Consider the following 14,640-nt stretch of genomic DNA (forward strand, 5'->3'; position numbering starts at 1 on the left):
ATTCCTCGAGAACAAGTCATTGGAGTGTAGTAATTCGCATTTTGAGATATCTCAAAGGTGCACCAAGGAGAGGAGTCTTATATCAAGATTGGGTTCACACTCATATTCAGGGATATACAGATGTAGATTGGGTTGGGTCAACTTTCAACCAAAGATCAACAAACGGGTATTGTATCTTTATCGGTAAACTATGGTGGCTAGGTCAAGTGCTAAGTTAGAGTATAGGGCTATGCGCGCACCGCATGTGAATTTCTTGGTTGAAGAACATGTTGAAAGAACAAGGTTTTCAATGTTCTCAGCCTATAGCGCACACTATATGTGAACTTGTTTGGTTGAAGAACAAGTTGAAAGAACTAGGCTTTCCACATTCTCAACCTATGGAGTTGAAGTGTGATAATCAAGGTGCTATTCATATTGCCTCCAACCCGACCTTCCATGAGCAAACATAGCACATTGAAGTTGGTTGTCACTTTATTTAGAAGAAACTTGTTCAGAAGCTCATTACAACCATTCATGTAAAGTCTTAGTTTCATGAGTCGATAATCAAAGCCTAGATCCAATGCAGAGTTCAGCCAAGATTCCTGTATGGAGAATTTCTTCATTAATTTATTCACTCTTTTGAGGAGTTCTAAAAGTCAATAATAGCCTAACAAGGACAATACTTACCAGCTTGAATCTGAAGCCTCTAAACCTCTTTCCAGTCCAACAAGATGGAGGATGATTTGGGAAGTAGTTTGGAAAAAGGTCTTTATTGATAAACTAATGGCAACGGAAGATTGTGGAGATTATGCTACTTTGGTAGGTGGTAGTATTTTTCTTTCAATCCTTCATGAAGTGATTACTAATTCCAAGGGGGCTTATGGCGTTTAGGCAGGTTTAATAGAAGAGGGTTTAAAGAACAAGTTGTGTTTAGCAAGTAACCACAAGTCAATGTTAGTTGTTTGACGGAGTACGAAAATCCAAATCCTTGGGTTCAGGAGTGGTATGGGGAATTTAGCTATTATTCCTTCTTTGAAAATCACCAGAATACTCTTATTTTGATTCTCTTCTTGTTTCCATTGTCTCTGCTATGAATGAGCATGCCAAAGATTTCTCAGAGGGCTATGCATCCAATAAAGGAAAAAATTACCCATGCCGGAGTAATTCTCTAAATTTATTAAATTGCCTATGTTAAAGGGGGCAAGAAAGACAATTTTGACCCTCAAGCTCTCCCTAAATGGCATTGGGTGTTAAGCTAGCTAGTCTTCTAGGGCAAGATGTTAGGTTGTCAGGTACTCCTAAGACTTATCAAGAAAAAAGGGAAAGGTTCAAAAAGAATTGCAGAAGTTAGTGCCCAATTATAAGTATGTCCTTTTGTGGAAATTACTCAAATACTCTTATTTCTGATTCTCCTCTTGTTCCTGTTGTTGTCTCTCCTACGAATTGAATGAGCACACAAGGATTACTAGGAGGGATTCACAACCAATAAGGTATTTTACGCGTTCTAGAGAATTTTTTTAAATTTATTAAATCTGAATTCCAAAGGGGAAAATTAAGGAAGGCATTCATATATTCATCAACCCATTAGGGAATGAGAGGGCAATCCTCCAGGGTAGGATGTTAGGGTGTATGGTACAGTAGTACCTAAATAGCTAAACATACGAGTGGGGGAAAAAATTAAAAAAAGAATTGCAGAAGTTGGCGCATAACAATGACTAATGGGAGGAGATGAAAGTGGAGGTGGGAAAACAAACGTAGAAATTATTAAGATCCGAGAACTAGCAGTAGGAATGTTGAGGGTTAGGACTTAGAAGACCTAAGGAAGCATATGTTAGTCGGTAAAGTTTTGGTTAGGTCTTCTCTTAACCTTGTTTTATTGCAAAAGAATAAGCTTGATTATGTGAATGGGGCTACGGTCAACCGTACTTGGGATTTGCACCTTAAGGACTAAGAATATCACCCCCTTCAGAGAGCTCTACCAGGATACTCATTGTGCTTCTAGGGTTGATTGTCTTACAAGATTATTTGCCTTGAATTTTATTAGAGAATCAGAGATTTAAGGGGTAAGTGGTGGCTAGTTTTTTATCCTTCTAGACTTGTCCTTAGGTGACCCTATGGGATGAGTTGTTTTTCATGTATGATTTTTTCTCTCATTAGCGGATTTTAGGGAGTGATTTTGTCTTTGTTAGGTTCATAGTAGTCAAATCAAGATTCTAGTCAAAATTTTGACTTTGGGAATCGAAAATCAAATCATAAGATTCAGTAAATTTTCAAAACCAATTTTAAATTAGATGCATATACAAATATAGTTAAATAATTTTAAATTTTAATAATAATAATAATAATAATTTTTTATAGAAACAGAAGACAAATTTATTAAACCTGAGAAATGAAGTACATGATTGGAGGACAAGGAGTCTTCCTCAATCAACTAGAAAAGCTGGAAAAACCAAAACACAACTAAGAATACCAAAGAAAGAGAAAACAAAATATGATCCAAAACTCCATTACAAGAGCACTACCTTCCATCTCTAGTAAGGTCAATCAGCAAAAGACCCTTAAGGAAACCCACAGGGTACACGACAAGGAAAATCGCCTTATCCCACAAAAGCCATGAGCATGCAGATCAACTTCTGAAAAATCCTAGCGTTCCTCTCAATCCACATGGTCCAAAGAATAGGAAACACACACCGCACACCAAAGAGCTCTGCCATTCCTATTCTTTCCAAAACCCTTGAAATTAACCAAAATCAAGTCTTTCACCTTTCCCAGAGCCACCCATTCTTCCCCTACCAAAGAGAAAAGAGTGTTCCAAAGATGCAATGCCAACTTGAAATGCACAAAGATATGGGCACTTAACTCATTATTTTCATGACATATGAAGCACATATTTGGACTAAAAGCGATATAAGGTCTTCTCTTTTGAAGCATATCATGTGTGTTGATCTTTTCCAAGATCACGATCCAAACAAAAGCCTAAATCTTCCCCGAAACCTCAGCCCTCCAAAGTAAGTGTTTCCAAGGAAAAGGGTTAGGGCTATTGGTGGGTTTTCAAAAGATGAGATAGAAAAGATTTAGAAGTAAATATGCCTAAAGAACCCCGTTCCACACTCTCTCATCCTCACTAGAAGAATTAATGTGCTGGTCCAACAAGGAAGTAAGGTTAGTGAACTGAATGGCTTGTTGTTCATTGAGATTCTTCAAAAAATGGAAATCCCAAAAAGGACACCCCTCAGAAGAAGTGAAAGAACTAATAGGAACATTACAAAGGAAAGAAAGCTTAAAAAGACGAGGGAACTTCAACGTCAATGAAGTCTCTCCCACCCACAAATCTTCCCAAAAATAGACTTTATTACCATTACCTTCTTTGAACTGAATAAGAGGAAAGAACTTAGTGGCTACTTGAGAGGCAAATTTTCCAGGGACAAGTGTGAGAAGTAATGTTGTTGCGCCTCGTCTCCCACCCATTTCGTTTGATTATGTAGTTCACTTTTATCACCTTATACCGAAGGAATTAAGTTTCCGGAGGGAATCCCCAAAGCCATTACCTATAAGAGAGATGTTCTTCAAAACCACATTCCCAATACCCATACCCCCCTTAGACTTAGGTTTGCAAACCAAATCCTAGCTAACAAGGTCGTGCCTACCCTCCCCGAGGCTCAGCCAAAGTAAATTACACATGAACCTCTCTAAGGACTTGGCAACTCTAGAGGGAACTCTAAACAAAGAAAGATAATAAATCAAAATATTAAAGAGAGAAGCTTTTAGAGTGGCATGACCCCCAAATGAAAAATAAGCCCTCTTCTAACCCTCCATTCTCCTAGCCACCTTTTCCAAGACTGGATCCCAAATGGCTTTAGAGTTTGGATTGCCTCCAAAGGGAGGCCAAGATAAGTAAGGTGCCATTGAATGGATTCACAATTTGCACTCAATTTGAAATTATGAAGAGTCATGTCGCCCATGTTAAATGAACGTTGTATTGTTTAAGGGAAGGAATCAAGAGAAAAATAACTTAAAAGCTAAACTTTTGGTGTTTATCAGTAGTAAAAAAAACAGTATTTCACGCAAATTTTCTCTATAACTAAAAAGCAAAATTATTTTTAAAAAAAAAGCTGATAAATAATTAAAAAAACTACTAATAAAACCAACCTTCAAATCTTAACACCACCTTACCCAACCAGTGATCAAACCTTCTTCGCAATGGCAAAACAAGGCAACAGAAGACCTAAAATTCAATTTTGTCCTCTTTTTAAGCACAAAATTGATGTAGAGAAGGATGGGAAGACAATTGTGTAAAACGAACAACAATAAAAAAAAATAAAAAATAAAAAAGGTTGTTTTAGGGTTTAACATAGCTGGATCTGATTGGATCTGACAAGTTCAAAATCACGTGAATTAATTGATTCAGATAGATTCATTAGATTCAAGGCGTGAATCAATAGATTCAACAACAATTCAGTTGTTTTTAGTTCTCTAGTAAGATTTAAATCGATTTGATGTGGAATTGATACGAGTAAGATTCAAATCATGAATAGTAAGATTCGCTAAGATTATACCTTAAAAAAAAAAGGGAATTTTAGGCTTATTACTTCTAGTGTGAAAAGTTCTATGCATGTATTAAAGATTGCGGGTTGATAGATACCCCATTGATAATGCCTTCATCCTTGGTCAGTTGGAGGGAGAGTTCTTTTGATTTGACAATCAACAAGTGCAGAAAAGTGGAATTAGACGAGAACATTAAGAAACAAGTGCTTTCTCAACCCACATGGGAGTTCTTTGGTTAGGGTATCCATTAAGAAACAAGGGAATTGGGAGGATGCCTTTACCTCTCTTATCAAGTGCACTTTAGACCCACATGAGGTCACTTCCCTATTATGTAAGACTTGAGTAAAAGATAACATGGGGCATTATTTTTTCTTTGAGAATGTGGTTGAAGAAGACTTGGAGTAACTTTTGGTGGGAAGGTTTTAAGATAATGTAGAAGTCGCAGCATCCTAAGAAGACGCTAAAAAGTTGAATTGGATGATTTGGAAGATGTCAAAGTTAAGGAGACTATTAATTTGCATGAGATTGAGAGCTCGGATAGGAATGAGGATCCTAATGAGCAAGGTCTTAAATTTCGATTTCAACTCCAAATTTCAATTTTGATTTCGATTTGAAAAAATAAAGGAAATCAGTAGTACAACATGGAATTATTTGTGAAACTTTAGAAATGGTAAATAGACAGTTAGTATGTGTATCAAACATATTTGTAAGATAATGTACATTAAACATATTCAGTTAACACAAATGAAATTCATAAATCATTTAAATATTATATATTATACAAATAATGATGATTTAGACATGAATGGTTAAATAAAATGTTGCTATAAGTTTATTTTTTCATATAATTTCAAAAGCACTTGTAATAATCTTTTGTTTCAATAAAAATAAATAAAATAAATTAAGAGAGAAATTTCAATTCACTCCTAAATTTCTCATTTCAATTCCGAGGAAATTTCATTGTATAGTTAAAATTTTAACAAGTTTCACTAAAGTTTTGATATTTCGATAAATTTCAAATGATTTGTTGAGATTTCAATGGAAATTATGCAAAGCGAAAATTGACTGCCATCTCGATTTCAAAGGTGTCAGAAACCAAAAATTTCAACGAAAATTAAGACCATGCTAATGAGGTTGTCCAAGTCTGAGTGTGTGAAATGTGTTTCTCTTAAGAACTAGTTGGACTGCTCAATTAATGAGTTGGATGCAGACAACTAGGAACTGCTGTAAAATAAACACAAGAAATAATTGAGAAATAAGCCCCAACAATACCCTTAATAAAGGACCCATAATAGAATAACAATATCTCAAAAATACCCTCTTGAAAAGGAGAGCTATAGTGCTCGGGAACAGTAATATCATGCTACAGTGCTGTGAAAGGTATTTGAACACAACATTCAATTGACACTCCAAGTCAATCCTCCACCATCAACCCGCAAAATCAAATCTTTTGGCTGATAAATTTGCCCTTCTTTTTGCTTCTTTCTCCCCAATTGCCTCATTCTCTGCTGGCTCAAGAAAACTCGTCCTCTAGTTCCAAATTACTCAAGTTAATGCATCCCTTTTATCAATTTTTGATATTCTTGGCTGCAAACAAAAATGTTGGAGTTGAAACTAAGTCCTCCTAGCTGGCAGCAGTGATGGGGTTAATATAATTATACTTTCTCTTGAACCATTGAATATGTTTGCCATGACAATTTCAACCACTGGAAGATCCTGTGTAGGCAACACGAACCTGTCTTGGATTGCAGTCCGAACAATGACTTGAATCATCTTCTTCACTTCCATTGTTCCTTGCATTGATCATACTGTTCTTGGAAATTCTTGGTTGCGATCACAGTTGATTGATTTGCCTTCCATACTTCAATTTCAATGAACTCCATTATAGTATTTAAGTTTTTTTGTGCTGTAGGAAACATAGATTTTACTCATCAAAATTCTCAGACCATCCACTAAGTAAATAAGCCATGAGACCCAAAACATAGCATAGAAAGCCATAATATTTCTCAGACCGTCCACCAAGTAAATAAGCCATGAGGCCTTAGGGCTAAGTGATGCCAGACAGAAATTGCAGGGAAATAGAAACAGAATGTAGAAGTAGAAGCATGAGGCCTTAGGGCAAAGTGATGCCAGACAGGAATGGCAGGGAAATAGAAACTAATATTTCTCAGGCCGTCCACTAAGTAATTAGCCATGAGGCCTTAGGGCAAAGTGATGCCAGACAAGAATTGCAGGAAAATAAAGAGGAAGACAGAGGGGAAAAGGGCAGCACACACAGAGGAAGAGGGAAACAGGGCATAGATTCAGAAATTTTAATTCAAATTGCAAAATTAACCCATCATACAACTACCAATTGTATTCACACAATACACCCTTCGATTAACTAAAAACACATAATTAAAAATAAACCCCAACATCCCAGAAAAATACACAACAAGGTCTAATAAATGCATCCCTAGTTTCCTAAACCTACACATTAAATGACGATGGCAGTCATTCATCATACTCCCCCACTGGATGAAAGGAATTTGACTACTAATATGTCTCTAACAGCTCAGAGCACTCTCATCTTCAATAAGCCATGTAACATACTAACATCTCAAGTAGGACGATCTCTCCAGTCACCAAATATCTCAAAAATCACCCTAAGTAGAAGTCATAAACTCAATATCCAAAATAGCCTTGACTGTATATCAAGGAGCTATGGCAGAGAAATGGAGGGAGCCTTCAGAACTGCAGAACCTACATGAGCACTAGAAGACAATTTACGAAGATCAAAGTTACCCTGGTAAGGGGTCAAATCCTCCACTTTAACGGTCCTACAATCAAAGGTGCCTCGGTAAGCTCAAAGGTGCCTTCATAAGTTTTTAATCCATATCATTCATGGCTAGTTTACTTATTCCTCAATTATATGCAACTTAAGGATGTGTTGAACAAATGACTCCTCAGAAATACTGGCATCTGCTGGTGAAGGGACAACATCAATGGGTGCAGAAGATTTAGTACTGAATATGCTCAAAGGAGATCTTCAAAAGTAAATCCACTCAAAGAATTTATAAAAGAAAACTCAACAGTAGGTAGCAGCATGACCTCCCAATTGCATTGTTGTTCTCCCACTACACCTAAGAAGATCACCCAAACTATGATTGACAACCTCAATCTGATGATCAATTTAGGAATAACAAGCAGAAGAAAACATCAATTTATTATCACACATCTTCTGAAATCCCTTCCAATAATAACAGTCTTGATGTCCATATCATGAACTCATCAAACTATGTAATTTAACCACCACCCTAAAGAACAACTTAGCTACAATTGATTGAAGCTCTGGACATAGTTGCAAGAAGGAATGAAATGTGTCATTTTGGAGAACCAATCAACTACAACAGAGATAGAATCATGCCTCTGGGTGTTTTAGGGAGTTCAAGAACAAAGTCCATGCTCAATTCTCTCAAGGCACATGTGGCAAAGAAAAGGAGTATAAAGACAAGTGTCTTGTTTCCAACTAGCTGACAAGTATAGCATTGAGGAAATATCCTAGCTACATCCTTCCTTAAAAAGGACCAACAGTTATTATCTTATCTCTACCCAAATGACCACCCACTCACATACTCCCAAACTAGGAGATCCTTCAAAGAAGTGCTAAGTGTACATAACATAATCCTCATGGATGCAAAAGTCTACGAACCCAAACCCTCTACGATTACCCTGAATCACCTCATGAATACAGAAGATTCATCCTTCAAAGCAATCAAACCCAATGACCTTGACACTCGTGAAATGAACTAAGAAGAATGACTACGACTCAACTAAGGTTATCACATACCTTAGTCTTAGGGATCGTTTGGAACCACTTATGCAGAGGTGTTTTTCAGGAAAAAAAAGTGCTGAATTTAATAAGTGCCGATATTAAGTGCTAAACTAAAAAAGTGCTAAAAGTTGTAAGTGGTGTTTCGTTGTGTTTAAAATAAGTGGTATTTGGATACTTACTTTTATTATAGGGTACTATATAATTATTTTTAAACATAATTTAAATTAAAATTATTAATATTTTTAATTAAAAATTCATTAATAATTATTTTAATTATTTACAATTAGAATTTAAATATTTTATATTAAAAAAAATATAAGATTATTATTTTTTAATTAATAATAATCTTGTTATTAATGTATATTTATAACATATTACTGTCATATTAAATTACGATAAAAATAATATATTAATTAAATTTAAAATTTTAATTTATTTAATGTTAATTTAAATTAATAAATAGTTCTTGTTCAATCCAGAATTGAATTATAAATCCACATCCATAGTCATATACTGCTTGAAGCTCTGTAAAAGGGTCCATTGGAACAGAATTTTCTCAAGTGATGAGCGTCATAATAGTGTAAAAACTCCAAAAGAATTGCCTACAGAAAGTAACTAGTTGCAAAAGCAACGGATCTCAAAGATAGTCGCAAAATCAAGCCACTCCCTAATGGCGCTAATCATATTAAGATAAGCTGCTAGTTTCTAACTTGCGCAGAAGAGCATACTAGGCTCTACAGAAGGTTGCACTTCTTCACGTTAGCCTACAACTTAGCTACCCTTACTGGGAAGAATACCCTAGGCTGACCCCACAGAGACCCATTAGATTACCATACTACCTGATCTAGGTCTTCCACTCTAGGGCTTGTAGCCACTAACCAACAATTTTTGGACTTGTGCAAGCTTTTTTCATTTAGTTGCTCAAATTTTGGGCCTACAAAATCCCTAGTGTAAATGGACCAAGAATATTGGATATCAATCTTTGAAAATTCAATAGAGGGTGGGTTCATAGGTCTTGTTAGTGGCCATGGAACAATGCAATAAATGACAGTGACGCTATTAAAGAGTGACACATAACTTTAATACAAGTATTATGAATCCTAAAATTACTACAATGCAAACATGCTGGAGCCATTGAACACAATGAATATGATTAGACAAAGTCCAGCATTATATATATAACAAACAAGGGGCTATTGGTATAAGCAACGTTGGAACCAAATAAGTACCAATAGGAATTTCACATGAAAAGGGGCAACTGTAATTTTTTCTATAAGGGAGTAAAATACTTGGAATTGTGCATTTTTACCCAATTTCCTAATCACTAACATTAGTCAATGTTTATGGGAGAATTTGTTACCCAAGTACCCTAAACAAAAGCTTGCCCCCAGTCTCTGTTTATTCCTGTATTCCCCAAGATTTGCTCCCAAATTCTTGCAGTACTTTTGAATTTCCCACAATCTATCTTCAATTTATCACTTCATTTTTTTGTCTCTCTCACAAACATCTCAATTTCTCACATCAATTCTTTAAAAAACAAAAATAATGAAAACTCCAATAATAAACCTAACCCAAAATACTGGTTTGCCCTCCCAAATGTTTTAACGATGATGACAGCAACAGAAGGCTTGTGGAAGTGAATTAAAACACTCTGACAGTGAACTGATGTTGAATAGTAGGGAATTGAAGGGAAGAGAGAGAGGGTAAGAAAAACAAGGAAAGGGGTCATGCATACAAAGAGGGGGAGAGATACAGGAGAGAGATTCTGAAATTTTAATTCAAATTGCAAAACTAGCTCCATCATAGAACTTCCAAGTGTATGCATAGTACAAATATACACAACAGTAAAGCCTAACAACTGCATCTTGGATCCGTAAATCTATGCCTAAAAATATGTATGCAGATCACAAGGTCAATCGAGGGGCCAGTATGACGAACGTCCCCAACAGTCAACCATGAGCATCTCAAGGCACTAACACTAATGATGATAGTCCTTATCGCCCTTTTAAAAAAGAGAAACAGAGAGAAAGATATTGGGAACACAATATTACTCAATTCAATTCCAATAATCATACACCTAATCAACCATAAGACACTGAAATTCAAACTATGAAAATTACAACCAAATGCCTTAATAATGAGAAAGAAACACTTACAAGACAATATTTTAAAATTAAACACTCAAAACATAAAAATACCTTTCATCAAGACTCAGGAGCACTTAATTTTCATTAAGAATCAAGGCATACAGAAACAATCCAACTGATCTGACATACCAAGCACAGATTCTCAGTTTCACTACCTAGTCCTATCACAAATTGTGTTACAAAACGATACTCGCTGTTAGTTAGAGTGTTCCATAAGTTCAGAAAAGAATTGAAGGGGCCAGGCACAAGGGGAGAGCCTGTCTGTCTCTTTGAGCTCTGAAGTTGGGACCAACTTCTCATGCCAAATACATTTTCCGCCAAATTTAGCATTAAAATTTGACATTGTGGCTCAATTTCTAAATGGTTGAATTTAGATTGTAGACTCTGGAAGGTGTTGGGACCCATATTTGTGCAATTAATATTTTGATTTCTCTTTCCTCCTTTCCTTCTGGGAGAAAGTCATAAAAATGTAAATTGTATACCATGTGTAACATCATCTTCTCTTTTGGCCCTTAATTCTAGATAAGAAAGGGTTATTTAAAAAATAAAATAAAATAAAATAAATTGGCATCTGACAATGAATATCTTCTTCCAACCTTACTTTCCAGCTATCCTCAAACTCTAATTACATTGAAGGGAAAAAAAAAAAAGACAGAGAGAGAGGGAGAGATTAATGAATGCTAAAAAAGAAAGCAAATTTTTAAACCAATTTCAATTCCATGCTCCAAGGCCAATCCCTTAAAACAAAGCAGCAACCTTGTCAATCCAAATAATGGCATGTTTTCCGCGTACAGAATGAATGCAGGAAAGTGATTAGTTTTGTAATCTGGGTGAAAAAACTTTTAACTGCTAAATAAAAAAAAAAAGTGGAGTTTGGGATTGAACAAAGGGATAGCGTATGTCAGATTTTGGTCCTGTAAGCAAATAAATACTGTGGTTGTGGACTTCTTAGGTAGCTTCGTAAGATTAGTTAGAAATCTTGTATATTCCAGCTCTCAGCTTTAGATTTGCCATCCCTATGATATGATTATCGTTTTGCTTCAATTGACCTTCGATCAAAACAATGTTCCGTTGACCCCATAAAAACCCCACCAAAACAAAATAAGCCAACCAAAAGTAGCTATGCTGCACAAATACGGGTTGTAACAACGAACATATAACGCAGTCAAACAAAGACTCTGGCAAAAAAAAATGACAGAAACAAAACAAACCAAACAAAAAATCTACAAGAACTCAAGAGAGGGTAAATACCATCATCAAGTAAAGAGGCACAAACTGCAAGATAAGCCCAACCTTAGTATCAAAGTGGAAGCTCTGTCCGCGTCAACACCAAGAACCCCATCTTCCAACTTCAAAATGGCACCCAACCCACATGCATAATCCTCAATACAAACACCACTGGACATTCGGCTGCAGAATTCAGCAGGTAAACACCAAAGGCGAAAGAAAAGAGCCCAACAGCATCTCTACTTGGGTATTTAAATGGATCTAGGAATGTGAATGATTGGAGGTTCAGTGGATTTGTAAAAATGATAAGCAGCCTAGAATTTGACGCAGACAGTGCTAGATCACGAGACAAACACCGCTCTCTACTCTACTCTGTGCCTAAAATGGTCTGAATTATTATTATTATTTTTATAGGTATTATTTTTGTGACGGAATCCACGGAAAAAAGTAATAGTAAGCTAAAAGAGACTTTATTAGAGAAAAAATGGACTTCAACGAAAGGAAAGGGGGAAAGGCGCAGTATGTAGAACCAGAGTAGATAATAATTTAATTATTTATCTTTTATAATGATGGATTGAGGAGAAATAAAGAGAAAATGAGGGAAAGGGGAAAGGGACAGCGGGGGTGAAATTGGGGACAGCTGTAAGCAACGCTTGCTGGCACTGTGGCACCATATCGCGATCTGGAAGCACACATGGCTGACCTCATCTCCCCCTCCACCCCACCCCCCCCCCCCCCCCCCCCCCCCTGCGACGCCCTTCCACCAACACCACCACCAGTTATTCTCACGCCTCCTTGAAGCGTTGCTGGGACTGGGAGCGAGAGCCCAACCGTCGCCAGTTTTGGGAACTAAAATTTAGAAAATACAGGTTAGCATAATATTCATTAATACAATTGATGCGGTCGTGCACTTTCTTAATACGAGTTCTTTGTTGAAGAAGTGGGAATTATGCAAACACTTGGAGTTTTTTCCATTTTTATTTTTGTTTTTATATAAAAATATTTATTAAAGGTTCGGTGAAAACTTTATTCCCACTTTAATGCGAAGTAAAAATCGATTGATAGTCAGTAATTTTTAAGTAAAAGACTTTGAACCATCCACCAAGTTTAAATGAGGAGGGATGTCTGTTGGTTGATGCGTGACAGCCAAAACTCGTTAGATGGGCGTGACAGCAAAAATTGATGCATCATCCATCGAGTTTTGCTCTGATTTTTTAAGTCTTTCTCCTCCATTTTTCTCGCAAAATTGCAAAGCAGCAGGCCGAAGAGAAAGGACGATTGACCGGTCGGACGATTGGACGTTGCAGCAGGTGACCGTTGCAACCGATTGAAGAGGGGACGGTTGTGAGATAAGGGAGGAACCGAACGTTGGGAATGAATGTATTATTATGTTTTCTTTTACTTAAACTCTGATATTATTTCGTTAAGATTCGTTATTTTAATTCAAAAATTGTATTAATTTGTGGTATAAACTAGTATTTGATACATTCAATTTGGTTATATCGAACCAAATTTTGTGATTGGAAGCAACATTTAGAAAACCCAATTTTAGGTTAGGATTTATTCTGTTTTCCTATTTAATTTATTTGAATTTATTCTTGTTTTCATGTGCAATTTGTTCTTGTCTTGAATTTGATTTTCATGTGCAATTTGTTCTAGTTTATGTTTTGGTATGAATTAATGTAAACATGTTTTGCTCTCCATGAAATGAAAATAAGAAGCTAAGACATTATTATCAAAATTATTCAATTGCCTTCATTATGCATGCGTTAAGTAAGAAAATAGCCTCTAGAGTTACTTTAACTTGAATTTTTTATTTTATTTTTTTGAAATCTAAACTATTAAACTAATTCCAATAGTTTTGGTTGTAATTTGATATAAGTGAAAATTGATTTAAAATGTTAGACACTAAAAATTGATTCAAAATGTCCGACACATATACGTAATTTAAATATTTAAAATATTTTAAGAGCTTTATGTTGAAGGGTATAATTTTATTAGTCAATATATATAAGAAACTTGAAATTAGTATGTACATTTTCAAATTACTTCTATGTTTATAAATACTAAAATTTGAGTTCATAATTTTAATATTTAGATTTAGAAAAAAAAATTTATTCTACAAGTTATAATAGACTATTAATATGGATTGCTTTAAGTACATTGATTTTGCTCTATGTGTCAGACTTCATATTTAGAAGTATAAAATAATTAAAGATCAAGTTTAATGCCCAAGTCATCAATACAAATCAAGCCAAACCAAGTTTAATGCCCAAGTCCAATTAATCGAAGTCTAAAGTATACAATTTTATATTTTTCATAGGTCTTTACTATTTCTTGATGAGCGGTCTAAATTGCAAGAAGCTCAAGTAATGTTCTGGTAATTGTCTTGTTGTACATGGGAGGGGGGGGGCGGGGGGAGGGAATTATCACAGGCGTAGAAGGTGTTAGTTATAGTAGTAAGCCTATTTGAGCAGTTCAAGTAAGCAATAGGGTAAAATTAAACAAATTGTATGCGAAGATATACAAATATTTGCATATTGATCATAATCAATATGTATTGCGGGTGACCGCAAGATACCCTATACGAGGGTTAAATGATACAGTTTTCTATGAGGTTGTTCTTATAACAGATGACTACGGTCTGCACATTTTGTTGGATGCACATTGCTCTAACTCTCATATTTTAACTATGTGGTTATATGTGGAGACCATTCCTAAAATTGGTGTCGCTGAGGATAGGCAGATGGAGACACTTGCTGAACATGTGGCTAAAGTGGAAGAAGACATCCAACCAATACGTCATCATGAAATGGCTGCTCCTAGTATGGATGATCCGTACAGGAGTGCGAAGTTTGGCGGGGATGATTTTACTGCTGTGGATTTGAATGAAGGTTTGGGATCGTCGTTCAAGCCGCTGACGTATGA

The 14,640-nt window shown here is 35.7% G+C and overlaps 1 protein-coding gene and 1 long non-coding RNA gene across 3 annotated transcripts in view; one reads left to right on the plus strand and one right to left on the minus strand.

The window, feature by feature from the left end:
• The window catches only part of LOC131166971 (uncharacterized), a 33,213-nt gene extending 20,691 nt beyond the window's left edge, over window positions 1–12,522 (minus strand). The window contains exon 1 of one of the 2 annotated variants that reach the window (XM_058125670.1): window positions 11,779–12,522. The gene's annotated coding sequence lies outside the window, so the exon portion shown is untranslated. Of the gene's footprint in view, window positions 1–11,736 lie in introns of both variants that reach the window. The other variant, XM_058125669.1, reaches the window with a different exon arrangement.
• On the plus strand, window positions 12,470–13,234 carry LOC131166972 (uncharacterized). Its single transcript, XR_009139919.1, has 2 exons — window positions 12,470–12,581; window positions 12,970–13,234. It is a non-coding gene; the product is annotated as an uncharacterized LOC131166972 (long non-coding RNA).
• Window positions 13,235–14,640: the final 1,406 nt, after the last annotated feature.

This window comes from Malania oleifera, chromosome 10 (assembly GCF_029873635.1).
Source record: "Malania oleifera isolate guangnan ecotype guangnan chromosome 10, ASM2987363v1, whole genome shotgun sequence".
Classification (NCBI taxonomy): Eukaryota; Viridiplantae; Streptophyta; class Magnoliopsida; order Santalales; family Ximeniaceae; genus Malania; species Malania oleifera.